The following is a 17,702-nucleotide window of genomic DNA, read 5'->3' as shown; positions in this document are numbered from 1 at the left end:
AAGGAACACCTGAGCCAAAGATGTATATATTTGGAAGTCACTAGTATACAAATATATTTAACTCAAAGGACTAAATTAGATCATCCAGAGAGAATATACATAGGATAAAAAATGTACAGATAGGAGAAAAACCTGGCCTGTATGTGGTCACAGAAGCCAAAAGAAGACAGTGTGTTTTGAATGTTGTTGAGAAATTGAATGAGACATGAAGCGATTATAGTAGTTGAAAAACGGAGCCGATTGGCAGCTTTGGCAAGGGAAGTTTCAACAGAGTTCTGTGTGATGGGGGTGGGGGCAGGGGAGGCAGTCTGAGAGGGCTGAGGAGAAAATGGAAGAAAATGACAAAAGAGAATGAAGGGAATTTTGGTAAGTTTCCCTCTGAAGGGGAGCCACAGTGGGCTTGGCGGAGACACGTGGTCAAGGCCAATTTTCTTTCCTTTAGGATGAGGGGTACTAGAGTGCGCTTGTTTGCTGCTGGTGATTCAGCAGTGGGGAAGGAACTAAAGATGCAGGAGGTTAAGAAGTTAATTCTCCAGGGAAGAGAGGGGTCTGATGGAGGGCACAATATGGGGGGCTGTCCCTTCACTCTTCCATCCAAGGATGGAAAAGGCAGGTGGATGACTGTTTAATGATGAAACTATGAGACCGTGCTCTTTGACTGTGGCTCTTTTCACTGACTTATAACAAAATAAGTGGAATATTTGACGGATCCGAGGTAAAGACCCTACTGCATATCAAAAAGATTCCCATGAAGCAATAAATTAATGAAAAGCATTCAACACCTATACATTTCTTGGTTAATCTTAAGATTTAAAGGTAAAGAATAAATCCTATGACTCCATGGATTATACAGTCCATGGAATTCTCCAGGCCAGAATACTGGAGTGGGTAGCCTTTCCCTTCTCCAGGGGATCTTCCCAACCCAGGGATCGAACCCAGGCCTCCCACATTGCAGCATGTAAGTGGAAAATACAATTATAAACAAAGCCAAAAGGCAAGCTGCACTTCTGATTCAATCACGATGGAATAGTTAATATCAGATGAATTCTCCTACTATAAGCAACTATAAGGATGCACAGATTTAAGAACTGTTTATGATATTTGGAGAACATGTAACGCAGGCAGGATTTGAGGGGCGACAATACCTGAGACAAGGGAAACACTGTGAAGGTGGATTTCTCATTTCCTCAGGCCTTTCCTTTGAGGGCACTTGCTGTTTCACAGTAAAGCAGGGGAACAGAGTCCTACGAGAGAGCAGAAGATAGACTTTTCTTTTAAATTTAGAGATGAAGCAATCCTATACAGAGAGAATTCAAAAGAATCAACCAATAAACTATAATTAATAAATGCATTAAGGTCACTAGATACAAGATTAATACTAAAAAATCAATTGTCTTTCTACATGCCAGCAACAAAAAATTAGACAATGGAATTTCTAAAACTGTTAGCTTTGACTCACCAATATAGATTACAAACCAGCAATTACCTGTGTGTGTGCCCGCTAAGTCATGTCCGACTCTTTGCGACCTCATGGACTGCAGCCCACCAGGCTCCTGTCCATGGAATTTTCCAGGCAAGAATACTGGAGTGGGTTGTCATTTCCTTCTCCAGGGGATCTTCTCACCCAGGTATCAAACTCGGGTCTCTTGCATCTTCTGCACTGGTAGGCAGATTCTTTACCACTGAGCCACCTGGGATGCCCGTGGTTACCAGTGGTGAGAGGGAAAGGGGGACGGGCAATATAGGAGTGGGGGGAAAGGATTATTATGGGGTTACACAAAATCCTGTGTGTGAAGCTTTTGAAAAATTGTGAAGTACTACAGAATTTAAAGAATCTTTCATTTATTTTTCTAAAAATGGACTGAATTCATATCATACCACAGTATGAATGTCAGAAAATAAAACATAGTTAAATAAGCTCTTGGAAGCAATAGAAAAACGGTCTTTATTCAAAGTGGTGCTAGTTTTAATGTTGAAACTATGACGGAAAGCTATTTTCCACTAAAATTATTTCATGTTGTACTTCAGCCAGCTGCAAGATGAATCAAGGTAAACAATTCATGAATGCTAAAGACATAACTTGAAAAGACTGGCAGTGAGCAGCCAATGATTTTAAACCAAGTATCTGTAAGATGCCACTAGGTGTATTCATTACCTATACTTATTAGACATATGTGCAAAGTATAATTTAGAGTAACAAATGGACAAAAGTAGTAGGTAAGTCATTACGGAAATGGAAAATGGAGGATAATTTTCTCTAACATAATACCATTATTGACATTAGTCTTTGGAGAATTATACACTGAAGTATATTTTAGCTTTTTATAGATATATAACATGCATATATTGAAATATAAATATACACCTAAGTATACAGCTCACTGAATTTCCTCTAGGTGAACACTCTTGCAGTCATCACAGACAAGAAATAAAACACTGTTAGCTCCTCAGGAAGTTAAGCAAATTTTTAAAAATAACTAGTAGAACAAAATCGAAAGTTCCAACCTACCCCCCAAAAAGCCTAATTAGTTAAGGAACTACAATTTTTAAAATCAACAGAAGAGGGCGCTCTTGAACTGTGAAATATAGTAACCTGTCTGAAATCCTTATCCCTGTCTGTTCTTGCTAGTCAAAGAAAAAACCAGAACATTTCAAATGAATGGCAAATGGCAGATAACATACAAAGCCAACACACAAAGGTAACATAAAATAGAAATAATCACATTTCAGCCAGTAAAAAATCCTTCTCCAAAATGAAGCAGAAGGAAACATGTCCAATAACCAAACTGAATTAAACATTCTTAAGCATTTGCAGATATAAAACCATCTAGTCCCAGATTAAAAATTCAAGCAGAAACAGACACCCCCAGTACCACAAAACAAAACCCAAGATAATATAAAAATGAGAGTCTTGCAATAACGGTGGAAGGATATGTTTGGATCAATCCTCCTCATAACAGTTATGAATTCCTATCAAAATATAAAAACAACCACTTGAGGGCTCTAGAGAACAATCAAAAGGAAGCAGAAACGAGCGGGGCTGATGCTCAGGAGAAGAGACCAGAACTGGGTAATTTTCCACTGTGATGCCTTGTTGCCTGAGGGAAGCCCACAGCTACTAAAACTTGGGCAGAGGGACTTCCCTGGTGGGCCAGCAGTTAAGACTCTGGGTTCCCAATGCAAGGGGCCTGGGTTTGATATCTGGCCAGGGAACTAGATCCCACATGCTGCAACTAAGCGTTCGCATGCCACAACTAAAAATCCCACATCCCACATGCCACAGTGAAGACGGAAGATCCCACGGACTGCAACTAAGACCCAGCACAGCCAAATAAATATAACACGGACATCACCAGATGGTCAACACCGAAATCAGATTGATTATATTCTATGCAGTCAAAGATGGAGAAGCTCTATACAGCCAACAAAAACAAGACCAGGAGCTGACTGTGGCTCAGATCATGAACTCCTTATTCCCAAAGTCAGACTTAAATTGAAGAAAGTAGGGAAAACCACTAGACATTCAAGTATGACCTAAATCAAATCCCTTATGATTATACACTGGAAGTGAGAATAGATTTAAGGGACTAGATCTGATAGATAGAGTGCCTGATGAACTATGGAATGAGGTTCATGACATTGTACAGGAGACAGGGATCAAGACCATCCCCATGGAAAAGAAATGCAAAAAAGCAAAATGGCTGTCTGGGGAGGCCTTACAAATAGCTGTGAAACGAAGAGAGGTGAAAAGCAAAGGAGAAAAGGAAAGATATAAGCATCTGAATGCAGAGTTCCAAAGAATAGCAAGAAGAGATAAGAAAGCCTTCTTCAGTGATCAATGCAAAGAAATAGAGGAAAACAACAGAATGGGAAAGACTAGAGATCTCTTCAAGGAAATTAGAGATACCAAGGGAACATTTCATGCAAAGATGGGCTCAATAAAGGACAGAAACGGTATGGACCTAACAGAACCAGAAGATATTAAGAACAGGTGGCAAGAATACACAGAAGAACTGTACAAAAAAGATCTTCATGACCCAGATAATCATGATGATGTGATCACTAATCTAGAGCCAGACATCTTGGAAAGTGAAGTCAAGTGGGCCTTAGAAAGCATCACTACAAACAAAGCTAGTGGAGGTGACGAAATTCCAGTTGAGCTGTTTCAAATCCTCGATGATGCTATGAAAGTGCTGCACTCAACATGCCAGCAAATTTGGAAAACTCAGCAGTGGCCACAGGACCGGAAAAGGTCAGTTTTCATTCCAATCCCAAAGAAAGGCAAGTCCAAAGAATGCTCAAACTACCGCACAATTGCACTCATCTCACATGCTAGTAAAGTAATGCTCAAAATTCTCCAAGCCAGGCTTCAGCAATACGTGAACCGTGAACTTCCTGATGTTCAAGCTGGTTTTAGAAAAGGCAGAGGAACCAGACATCAAATTGCCAACATCCACTGGATCATGGAAAAAGCAAGAGGGTTCCAGAAAAACATCTATTTTTGCTTTACTGACTATGCCAAAGCTTTTGACTGTGTGGACCACAATAAACTGTGGAAAATTCTGAAAGAGATGGGAATACCAGACCACCTGACCTGCCTCTTGAGAAATCTGTATGCAGGTCAGGAAGCAACAGTTAGAATTGGACATGGAACAACAGACTGGTTCCAAATAGGAAAAGGAGTACCTCAAGGCTGTATATTGTCACCCTGCTTATTTAACTTATATGCAGAGTACATCTTGAGAAACGCTGGACTGGAAGAAACACAAGCTGGAATCAAGATTGCCAGGAGAAATATCAATCACCTCAGATATGCAGATGACACCACCCTTATGGCAGAAAGTGAAGAAGAGCTAAAAAGCCTCTTGATGAAAGTGAAAGAGGAGAGCAAAAAAGTTGGCTTGAAGCTCAACATTCAGAAAACGAAGATCATGGCATCCAGTCTCATCACTTCATGGGAAATAGATGGGGAAACAGTGGAAACAGTGTCAGGCTTTATTTTTGGGGGCTCCAAAATCACTGCAGATGGTGATTGCAGCCATGAAATTAAAAGACGCTTACTCCTTGGAAGAAAAGTTATGACCAACCTAGATAGCATATTCAAAAGCAGAGACATTACTTTGCCAACTAAGGTCCGTCTAGTCAAGGCTATGGTTTTTCCTGTGGTCATGTATGGATGTGAGAGTTGGACTGTGAAGAAGGCTGAACGCCGAAGAATTGATGCTTTTGAACTGTGGTGTTGGAGAAGACTCCTGAGAGCCCCTTGGACTGCAAGGAGATCCAACCAGTCCATTCTGAAGGAGATCAACCCTGGGATTTCTTTGGAAGGAATGATGCTAAAGCTGAAACTCCAGTACTTTGGCCACCTCATGAGAAGAGCTGACTCATTGGAAAAGACTCTGATGCTGGGAGGGATTGGGGGCAGGAGGAGAAGGGGATGACCGAGGATGAGATGGCTGGATGGCATCACAGACTCGATGGACGTGAGTCTGAGTGAACTCCGGGAGATGGTGATGAACAGGGAGGGCTGGAGTGCTGCGATTCATGGGATCTCAAAGAGTCGGACACGACTGAGTGACTGAACTGAACTGAACTGAACTGAACTTTTTAAATTTTTAGTGAGAAAAGAAAACATACTACACAGAGAAAAGTTTTAGTCACTCAGTCGTGTCTGTCTCTTTGCAACACCGTAGACTGTACCTGTGTCCATGGAATTCTCCAGGCAAAAGTACTGGAGTGGGTTGCCATTTCCTTCTCCAGGGGATCTTCCTGACTCAGGGATCGAACCCATGTCTCCTGCATTGTAGGCAGATTCTTTACCATTTGAGCCACCAGCGAAGCCATACCCAGAGAAAGGAATATATCAAAAAGTAAGTGAAAGTGTTAATCACCCAGTCAAGTCCAAACTTTAGGACCCTATGGACTGTAGCCCACCAGGCTCCTCTGTCCATGGGCTTGTCCAGGCAAAGACACTGGAGTGGGTTGCCATTCCCTTCTCCAGGGGAATCTTCCCAACCCAGGGATCGAACCAAGGTCTCCTACATTGCAGGCAGATTCCTTACCACTGGAGCCACCAAAATGCACAGTAAATACAATGTCAAAATAGATAATAACAGCAAATCAAGCCTGTCACTCATTTCAATGCATGTAAATGGAAACCTGCCTATTAAAAAGATTTTCAGATTGATTCACAAAGTAAAACCCCTCTCTGTGCTCAGGAGATACACCTGAATCAAAGTGACTCAGAATGGCTAGAACTAAGGAGATGCGTAAACGTATAGCAGGCAAATAAGGCAATAAGAAAGGAGAGCTTGTGATTGTGTTCTCAGAAAACGCTGAATCTGGACAAAAAGCATTAAATGAGACAGCAGAATACTTGGTAATGCCAAGAGCTTAATACTTGATAACGCCCTCGGTGTGATGATATTTGGAGGTGGGGGGTCTCTGGAGATAAATAGGTTCAGATGAAGCCATGAGGGTGGGGCCCTCATAATGGGATCAGTACCCTTAAAAAGAGAAACCAGAAAACCAGAGAGCTTGCCCCTTCCTTCCTCTCTCTCCAACATGAGAGGATGCAGTGAGAAGCTGGCCATCCACAAGCCAGAAAGAGAGGTCACCAGAACCTGACCATGCTGGCACTCTGTTCTCAGACTGCCAGCCTCTAGAACCTGAGAAAATACTCCTCCGTTGTTTAAGCCACCTCGCCTATGGTACTTTGTTACTGAGTTCACAAATACACCTGCTCAGCACATGAGCTAGCCTAGAAGAATGGAGAGGAGAATGCATGCCCCGGTGCCATCCACCCACGATGGTGGAGGAGAGCTGGTGGACAGTAGTGAGAGCTGCGGAGCTGCAGAGGCTAAATTCCTGGGGAGTGTGGCTGAGTGATCAGGGCACTCTTCCCCCACCCAGCCCAAACTCAGTGTAGAGGCTCTACCACAAGCTCAGCCAGTGACAAATATCAGGCCTCAACTGCCCTTGCTCCAGCTTGCTCATGGAGCAGATGTTCCACGCCGAGAGAGGCAAGCCACCTACCCAGCTCCCGGCCCCTAGAGCAGGGTGTCTCTCCAAGAGAAGCCAGTTTCCTGAGATTCTGCTCAGAGGGAGAGACAGTCTATAGGATCAGAGATCATCCCCGTTCTCAGAATCCCAAGGGAACTGACTTTATCTGAGACAATGTGAGAACATCCAAGACAAAGAACACCCTCAAAGACAAAAAACAATGGAGATTTCGTTGGTGAGCAACTAAGTGGAGGCGGAGAGTTTCATTAGAGCGACATGCTAAACTGTGGGCCAGCTCACCTAGCCAGAAAAAAAAAAAAAATCAGGGAAAGAGACCACTATGGAAAACACTTCTAAAGTCAAAACAAACCTCTAAGACCTGCCTCAAAAACAACCCCTGCAAAGTGGCCTGATTTAACTCGGTCAGACTGAGCAGCAATGTGTACCCCAGGGCCCTGAACACAACAGACCGATCAGCTGAAATCAACAGACCAAAACAACAAGCTCCAGCATGGAAAGAAATCAGCCTCCAGAGTTGCTACAATATGTTGTCCAAAATGTACACCTTTCAACAAATAGTACGCTTTTAACAATTATGAGACATGCAGAGAGACAGGGAAATATAACTGTACACAGGAAAGAAGCAGTAACACGGTGCCTATGAAGGGGCTCAACTGTTGATTTTACAGGTAAAGACTTCAGAGCAATCATTATAACTATGCCTAAAGAGGGTACAGAAACAATTTTTAAAGAAAGGAAGGAAGGAATGATGGCAATGTCTTGTAAAATAGAAAATAACAATAAGATAAAGAGATAGAAACTATAAAAAGAACCAAATGGAAATTCTGGAGTCAAAAAGTATAACAGAGATGAAAAACTCACTAGAGAGTTTCAACATGACATTTGAGCAGGCAAAGATAGAGTCAACAATTAAAAAAATCGATTTGTAGAGATTATGTAATCTAAGAACAGAGGAAAAATGATGAAAAGTGAAGAGAATCTCAAAGAAACATAGGACACCAATAAGCATAACAATATACACATAAAGGGAAGGAAAGGAGAGAAAGAAGGAGAAATAATAGCTGGAAACATCCCATATCTGGCACACAAAGATCTGTATGTCCAAGAAGCTCAACAAACTCTTAGCACAATGAACACAAATGCTGAAAGTCAAAGATAATGAGAAAAAAATCAACAGCAGCAAGAAAAAGTGACATCATTTTCAAGAGAATCCCAGTAAGATTAATGCCTGATTTTCCATTAGAAACAGTAGAGGCAGTTGGGTGCATATTACAAAGTACAGAAAGAAAAACTAAAGGGAGAAATATACAATTCAACAATAATATCTGGAGACTTTAGCATCTTATTTTCAATAATGGTTAGTGTATATATACATATACACATATACACACACGTTGTGTGTGCTAAGTTGCTTCTGTTGTGTCCGACTCTGTGCAAGTCTATCGCTTATAGCCTGCCAGGCTCCTCTGTCCATGGGATTCTCCAGGCAAGAATACCGGAGTGCGTTACCATGCCCTTTCCCAATATGTGAGTGGATGTTCACATATATACATCTTCTCCTATCATAGGATCCAGCAATCCCATTCCTAAGTACATTCCCAAGAGTCGACAATCTTCACAAAACAACTTATACACAAATATATGTGGCAGCTTTATTCATAATAATATTTATTCCCAAATCTGAAAATAACCCAAATGTTTAACAGGAGAATGGACACATTGCAATACGGCTTCACAATGGAAAACTACTCAGCAATAAAAAGGAAGAGATTAGGATGTATGCTATAGCATGGATGAATCTTGAAACATATGCTTAAGAAAACAGTCAGAAATGAATATATATGTACTTCATTGTTCCGCTTATATGAAGTTCCGCAACAGCAAACTCATCTCTGGTGATAAAAATCAGGACACCAGTTGCCTCTAGTTGGGGCGTATTTACTGGAAAGTGACACAAGAGAATTTGGAGGGGTTATGAAAATGTTCTGTATCTTCATTTGGGTGGTAGTTTCATGGGTTTCCACTGAGTTAGAAAAACCTAACTCAGTTCTCCTTCTGAGTAGGGAAAACCCCCATCTTTCCCTTTTCAGCTTCTCCTGTGTGTCTCCTTTACTCACACACTACCACCACATCCACACAGAACACACGTCCAGTGTTTCTGGTCACTAAATGTGTGGGAGCTTTTCCTACCCCAGGCAAATTCCCTGTGACACTGGCCGTCCTCAGTCCTGACACAGTCTACCTGGAGGTACTGTCCGAACCCACAGGGTAAGACTTCAAACACCGATTGCCAGAAGTAGGTTCCCAGGTTTTACTCACAACTTCTGTCTGAAGTGGCTATTAAGTTGGAGGGTCCCATGACCCCCTCCTCAGTCTGATGAATTGCTAGAGTAGCTCACAGAACGTAGGGAAACATTTACTTACCATTACCAGTTTATTAAAGTGTATGATAAAGGATGCAAGCGAGCAGCCAAATGAAGAGGCCCACAGGGTGACGTTGGGAGGGTGCTGAGTGCAGGAGCTTCTGTCTTCATGGAGTTAGAATGCGTTACCCTTTCAGTGTGGATGTGTTTGAACCTGGAAGCTCTCTGAACACCATGCACGCTGTGCTCTTGAAATTTTTCTGGAGACTTCCTTACATAGACATGATCAATTATTAACTGGGGCTAAAATCCAAACCTTTTAATCATGGCTTGGTCTCTCTGCTAACTAGCCCCTACCAGGAGCCAGCCAGGAGTCCACCCACAGTCACCTCAATATAGCACAAAAGATGATCCAAGCGCACTTATCACTTGGGTTTTAAGGCTCTGTGCCAGGAACTGGGGGCAGAGACCAATGTATGTATTTTCTATTATCTCATACATATATCTGTCAAATGTATATAATTAAGATCTCTGTAATTTAATGTAATTAAAATTAAGATCTCTACAATATGTAAACTATATCTCAAGAAAACGGAGTGAAAAAGGAAATTCACAGAACTAAAACTGAAATCCAGGAATAAAATTTCAGATTACTAAATCAAAATTTTAACTCTTGTTTTATTTTGGCCTCCCTTCTGCTCTGGTTTCAGAGACAACATCTCTAATCAGTGGCCTGTGTGGGTATCATGGGGCCTGAACTGTAGGTAATTTTGGAGGTCTATTGTGAGCCACAGAACACAAATTTACAAATATAAAATTAGGAAGGAGAATGTTTATTTAAAGTGATAAAATAGTCACAGTAAATTTTAAAATTATAAAATTATGACAAATACCACAAACATCACAAATCTAATTCAGTGTTTTTATTGATTTGTTGCCTGAAAAACCTCTATGTTTCGTACATATCTTGGCTGTATGGATGTGAGTTGGACTGTAAAGAAAGCTGAGCGCTGAAGAATTGATGCTTTTGAACTGTGGTGTTGGAGAAGACTCCTGAGAGTCCCTTGGACTGCAAGGAGATCCAACCAGTCCATCCTAAAGGAGATCAGCCCTGGGATTTCTTTGGAAGGAATGATGCTAAAGCTGAAACTCTAGGACTTTGGCCACCTCATGCGAAGAGTTGACTCATTGGAAAAGACTCTGATGCTGGGAGGGATTGGGGGCAGGAGAAGAAGAGGACGACCCAGGATGAGATGGCTGGATGGCATCACTGACTCGATGGACGCAAGTCTGAGTGAACTCTGGCGGTTGGTGATGGACAGGGAGGCCTGGCATGCTGCGATTCATGGGGTCGCAAAGAGTCGGACACGACTGAGCGACTGACTGAACTGAATTGATGGCTTTATGTATGTATTATTATATAACATAGTTATTTATATATTACATATATACATCTATATATTTTAAGATTGCTCATGTGCGTGCTCAGTCACTTCAGTCCTATCTAACTCTTTGTGACCCCATGGACTGTAGCCCACCAGGCTCCTTTGTTCACGGTGTTTTCCAGGTGAGAATATGCAGTGGGTTGCCGTGTCCTCCTCCAGGGGACCTTCCCAATCCAGGGTTGACACTGGCAGACAGACTCTTTGCCACTAGTGCCACCTGGGAAGCCCTGAAAAATGTTTAGTGGGTATGCTGCACTATCAAATAGTACTCCTATTTTGACCAGACATCTGTGAGACCAAATCCCGCCCTTATAATTCACATGTCTAACAATTCTAAGAAATCTCTGTGTACTAGCTTCTTCTTCCATATATTCCAAATCTTGCTTTTCCACCGCAACCAACATAATTTTGGTACTGGGCACACATTCCTATTCCAATAGAACCACTAGCCCACACTTTGATGTCATTATAATTGGGTGAGTTGGCTCTGTGGGTGATAGCACTGTTCTTAGAAGCCATTCCAGCATGAGGGCGCCTGGCAGTAATTTAATTCTACAGAAATACCTGCAAATCCCATAACCATGGGCTTCCCCAGTGGCTCAGCGGTAAAGAATCCGTCTGCAGTGCAGGAGCTGCAGGAGCTGCAGGTCTGATCTCAGGGTTGGGAAGATCCCCTGGAGGAGGGCACGGCAACCCACTCCAGTATTCTTGCCTGGAGAATTCCACGGACAGAAGAGCTTGGTGGGCTACAGTCCATAGGTCTGCAAAGAGCTGGGTATGACTGAAGCAGCTGAGCAGACATGCACACACACGTGCCCCTCAAGATGGTCTATTAACATCAGCCCCAAACTGCATGCTTCCCCAGCTCTGCTTGGCATTAGCCAGCTCCATGTCATACTGAGGCCACCCAGAAGGACCAGATCTAGGCAGGTATGTGGGCAAGAGAAAGTTGAAGAAGGAATAGCAACCCTAACTGACTGCGGTTAAAATGAATACCACATTTTGCAAATTTTACAGAAACATATGACCATTTGAACTCAGTATCAAAGCTCTTCCTGGGGCCTGGAAAGGGTTCTGTGTAGGGGTGGTCCTAAAGTTTAGTTTTCATTAACTGTGTTCATGTAAATCTGTCTCAGTCTCTAGTTCTTTACTAAGTGGACACTTGTTGAGGGAACTCTCCTCTCATTCTGTGCAGAAACGTCAGCTATATCCTTTTCCCTCCAGGAAAATCTGCTTTTCATGCTTCGTTTGTGTTTGATGAAGGAGTCGCCCAGTTCCTAGAAAAGTTGATCCTAAATGTATATTGCAATTCATCGTTTAGAAGAAGCAAAAGAAAGCAAGCTGAATGGGACTCCTTAGCAAATGCCCTAACCTGAGCCACAGCACCCCCTTTGGGAACTGGAGATCTCTCTCCAGACAAGGTAGTTGGTGAGGAAATCATTTTGGTGGAATGGGGTCTCAAAGGTTTTGTTCACCATAATAATGAGAGCTAAACGGACAAATCATTAGAAAGTTCAACAAGTATGTAAAGAAAGATACAGGGACAGAGTCTAGAAAAATTCAGTCAGTCTTTCTGTGAAAGACCTGCATGGAGAACTGAGTCAGTTATTTTCTCCACGAGAAAGATGAGTTAGTGATACTCTCACGGAAAGAGACGACAGACCCACTGGCCGCTTGAAGATTTTTTATGGACCAAAGATATAAGGGATATGTACATAATTAATGAATAATACATAAGTAAAATCTGAAACCCTCCCTCACATCATCTCAGCTCTGCTTTACTCATCTGAGAGAGACAGTGTGGAAAAATGGAAGGTGCACTCAGCATCAGACATACCCAGATTCCAGTCTCTGTTCTGTCACTTGTTACCTTTGTAACTTTGGGCAAGTTAATTAACCTCTCTGAGCCTCAGTTTCTCATTTGTAAGATATTAATAATGGTACCTACCTCATCAGGTTGTTGTGATGATTAAATAAGAGAATCCATGGAAAGCATGTGGAATAAAGCCTGATACAATAAATACTCAATATATGTTAGCTTTGGGGGTGACTGTTATCATATGGTTATCTTAAGTTTGTTTATGTATTTATTTGGCTGCACTGGGTCTTAGCTGTGGCAAGTGGATTTTTTTTTTTTTTTAGTTGTGGCATGCAGGGTCTTCAGTTACAGCATGTGAACTCTTAGTTGTGGCATGTAGGATCTAGTTTCCTGACCAGGGTTCGAACCCAGGCCCCCTGCATTGGGAACACAGAGGTTTAGCCACTGGACCACCAGGGAAATCATATGGTTTAGAATTCTTGCTCAGCCACTTACTAGCCTAAAATCTTGGGCAAATTATGCAACCTTTCTAAGCTTCTGTTTCCTCATCAATAATATGCAACTCTACAGGATTTCTATTAGGACTCTAGATACTGAATCTACGGTTAATATAGTTGAGATTCTTAAAAGTGAAAACTGTTATATATGAGAGCAGACAGCTCAATAAGAAATAATGTTGTGTTAGAAAATGATTTCCAAGTCATATCACCTTTGTTCAAGTAGAACATCGTAGATAGAAAATGAGCTATGAAATACAGCCAGAACTGGCCAAGGAAAGGACAGAAGTACACAAATGTGAAGAGTCGGTGCATTAGAAGCTGCATACAGTTGAAGGTATTTGACATAGAACGTGTTAAATGTGACTGGACACATCTTTTAAGCTGTCTGTGGTAGCCAGCCTCCAAATGAGTCCTAAATGCTCCCTGCCTCCCTACGTGGACACAAATGCACGCCCTTGTGCCCCTTCCCATTGCATATCAGGGTTGGTCTCTGCAACCAATATATTCTATGAAGCATGTCACTTTTTATATTGAGATGTAACTCACATATATAAAAGCCATCCTTTTAAAGTATGACTTTGTGATTTTTTTAGTATATTCACAAAGCTGTGCAGCCATCACCACTATCTTAATTCCAGAATATTCTGCCCAAAGAAGCCCTGTACCCATTAATAGTCTCTCCCCACTTGCTAGTCTCCCCAGCCACTGGCACTCCCAGTCTACTTTGCACGCACTGTATAGATAACCACATTTTGTTATCCATGAATCAGCTGATGGACATGTAGGTTATGTCTACCTTTTGGTTATTTAAATAGTGCTGCAATGAACTTTATTTGCATTTGTTGTTCATCTTTTTTAGTATTTATGACCGTGGGTTTTCTAGATTGTGATACTCATTTCTAGCCTTATTGTACCATGGTTGAAAGCTGTGATACTGCTATTTTTACACTGAATTGATAGTTTCTTAGTGGCCTTGTACATGGTCAATTTCAGAAAAATTTCCTGGGCACTTGAAAACAAGTTGTGTGCTTGGTTTTCAGGTGTGGAGTTTTTTTATATCTCAATTAAATATACTTTAATTATCTTATTTATCTTATTAATTGTCAGAAACACACTTGGCTGAAAGCCCGAGGTAGCGGGAGCCTCAGATTGACTTCCCCAGAGGCTATATAGTGCCAGATCACCTCTTGTGGTCCTCTTGGGCCAAAGGCTCTTGTTTATCAGTGCTTCGTAAAGACAGCTGAGCAGTTCCAGAACTCACATTCCTACACAGCAGACAGATGACCACGTTTCTTCTCTTTGTAGAATGCAGAAATTCTGCCTGAAGGCCCAACACATTTTCCAACTCTTTGACCTCAACATGCCCGTTCCTGAGTCATCACAGGCAAGGGGGATACTGCACTGTGACTGCTCAGGCCTGGTTTGCTGAAACCATCACTGGCAGGCCTGACAAGACGTCCTGATTAGGGTAAAACAATGAGGCGCTAATCCTGAATTCTAGACAGGATTAATTCCCTCTCACTACCATCCCCACTCCAGGCGCATTTCCTGCTTTTATTCAATGGGGGAGGGGTGAAAGAACTCCCAGGAGACATCCATAGCTCCCATTACACTTTTAGAATCTATTGATCTGTTCATGAGTAGCAAAAAGAATCGGTATTCCTCCAGATTTTCTTCATGTTTTATTTGGTGTGTAAACGTGTATGACTATTAAGTCATGAATGGGGGATGGCATGTTTATCTCATCAGTGAATTATGTCTTTAATTTACCATGGTCTGATATTAAGATCTTCACTTTCTCTTTATTTAATTTACCTTGTATGACTCGTCCTCTCCTCATGTTTTAAATTGAAGTATAGTAGACTTACAGTGTTGTGTTAATTTCTGCTGTACAGCCAACTGATTCAGTTACACACACATATATATTCTTGTTTTATACATTCTTTTTCATTATAGTTTATCCTAGGATATTGAATATTGTTCTTTGTGCTTATACAGTAGGATCTTGCTGATCCTACCCTCTTATTTTTGAGCTTACTGAGTCACTTTGTTTTAGTTGTGTCCTTTATAAATAGCTTTGCCTTCTGATCCAGTGCATTGCTTCCTTATAATAGTGAAATTAATCCCATGGGTTTTAGATATTGTTGCTGCTGCTGCTGCTAAGTCACTTCAGTCGTATCCGACTCTGTGCGACCCCATAGATGGCAGCCCACCAGGCTCCCCAACATACCAAATCTTCTTTTACTTTATAATTAGATTTATATTGAATTCTCTCTTTGAAAAAATGACAAAATAAGTATAACTCTACATTTCATTGCACCATCTTTCCCTTCACACTCAAGTCTGACTACTCAATACTGTTGTTATACTTTTAAAAAATATACTAGGATTTCTCATATTAATGTGTCAATTTTGACAAGTGCTAACTCATCATAGAATATGAGAAAACTGACATATTTACACTATCTCCTACTGTTTCTCTGTTTCCATCTTTTGACTTTAAGATGAATCATTTTTTTCTACCTTGTGAGTAAACACTATCTGTGATTTTCTAACTATTCCTTCATGTTTTAAATCTTAGTTTTGCATCCAATGGATTCAATGCCACCACAATTGCTTTTAACCCTAAACTTTTCCATTCACCATTTGATTCACCATTAGAAGTTCAACTTCTAATACTTTGTCCAAGAAATACAACAGGAGAGAGTGTCTATGTATGTCTATGTATGTCTTAGTCCCTTCATTGTCCACCTGAAACTATCACAGCATTGCTAATCAGCTATACCCCAATACAAAATGCAAAGGTTAAAAAAAAAAGAAATACACCAGGAAACTTTGTATTTGAAAATATCTGCCTTTGATCTTGGGTAAAAATTTGGTAAAAGTATGCATTGCTTTTTTCACAAAGAATACCCAATATGATAGCTCAGTTGGTAAAGAATCCGCCTGCAATACAGGAGACCCCAGTTCGATTCCTGGGTCGGGAAGATGCCCTGGAGAAGGGAAAGGCTACCCATTCCAGTATTCTGGCCTGGAGAATTCCACAGACTGTCAAGTCCATGGGGTCGCAAAGACTTGGACACGACTGAGCGACTTTCACTTTCAGAAGTATGAAGTCAAACTGATTCTCCTTGAAAAGTGCCTAATTTTTTTTGCCTGAGGCCCATCAGATTCATTATACATATTTAACTTTGTGCTATATAGAACACATTAACCAGAATATGTCTTGTTTGTATTAGCATATGTGATATTTTCTTAGGATATAGTATGTACTTTCAATCTGTAGATTCATGTCTGTTTCAAAACCTAGGCCTAATTTTATGTGAGTGCTCTTTATCTTGTTCTTATGCTCTTTTCTTTTTCCCATGGTCCCTAGTTTTGAGTATGTTAACTCAGCTCTCTGTCTTCAATATCTGTCATCGTCTATCCCATCCATTTGCATTCTTTGTTCATTTCCACACAATAGAGTTCAATTTCTTAAGACTTTATCCCATGACCTCAGGTGTATATTCAGCAGTATGTATTGTCTTCATGGCTGCTTTAATAGTGATCTTAATTTTCATGATCATTTTACGTTTTCACCTCTTTGCTTTCCAGATCTCTTGCTAATTTATTTTTATTTTCTTCTATTATCCTATCATTTGTTTCCTGAGCCTCTGCATTGTTTGAACTTAATTTTTATGGAGTTCATCTCCTTATTAAATTATTTGATTTCATAATTCTCTGATTGCAATTTTAACCAGATCATGAGGTAATTTTTCTAGTATGTATATTTTTGTGTATATTTTAATCATCATATCTCTTTTTTTTCTTACATTCTTACATAGTTTCCATTGTGGGTTTTTTTTTTTATTTCTTTAATATTATCTTGGTATTCTTATTGCCATTGCATTGCATTTCATTGTAGTTTTAATTTGCATTTCCCTAAACTTTTTGGCATCTCTTCACATGCTTATTAGCTATTCATATTAGCTATTCATATTTTTTTGTGAAATGAGTATTCAAATCTATTGCCTATTGTTTAATTATATTGTTTATCTCATTGTGAGTTAAAGGAGCTCTTCATATATTCTGGATATAAGTCTTTTATCAGACATGTGATTTGAAAATATTTTTCCCAGTTTGTGGTTTGACTTTTAATTTTTAATGTTATCTTTTGAACAGCAACAGTCTTTCTGATGAAGTCTCTTTGATCAATTTGTTCTGTAAGGAATCATGGTTTGAGTCATCATATCTAAGAAATCTTTGCTTAATCCAAGGTCACAAAGATTTTCTTCAATGTGTTTCTCCAGACACTTATTGTTTTAGTTCTTATATTTAGGTCTGTTATCTCATTTTAAGTTGATTTTTGCTGGGTTAAGGGTATTTTTCTCCTTTCCCTCAGGATCACTTGTGATTGAAAAAAACCATTCTTTCCCCTTTGTTGAAAGGGCACCTTTGTAGAAAATGAATTAACTATAATATAAGGGTGTATTTCTTAATTCTGACTCTCAACCCTGCTTAATTGATATGTATATCTATCTTTACACTAAAACCACCCAAGTTGTACCTT

At 40.5% G+C, this 17,702-nt stretch overlaps 1 long non-coding RNA gene across 1 annotated transcript in view; it reads right to left on the bottom strand.

The window, feature by feature from the left end:
• Nucleotides 1-17,702, bottom strand: part of LOC138439506 (uncharacterized) — a 108,543-nt gene that overhangs the window by 36,019 nt on the left and 54,822 nt on the right. Inside the window, exon 3 of the long non-coding RNA XR_011256750.1 lies at nt 1,146-1,244. This is a non-coding gene — a long non-coding RNA (uncharacterized lncRNA). The remainder of the gene's footprint in view (nt 1-1,145; nt 1,245-17,702) is intronic.

Source organism: Ovis canadensis, chromosome 4, assembly GCF_042477335.2.
Source record: "Ovis canadensis isolate MfBH-ARS-UI-01 breed Bighorn chromosome 4, ARS-UI_OviCan_v2, whole genome shotgun sequence".
Lineage (NCBI taxonomy): Eukaryota > Metazoa > Chordata > Mammalia > Artiodactyla > Bovidae > Ovis > Ovis canadensis.
Note: the sequence above shows the minus strand (reverse complement) of the source record. Positions and strands in the feature narration are given on the sequence as shown.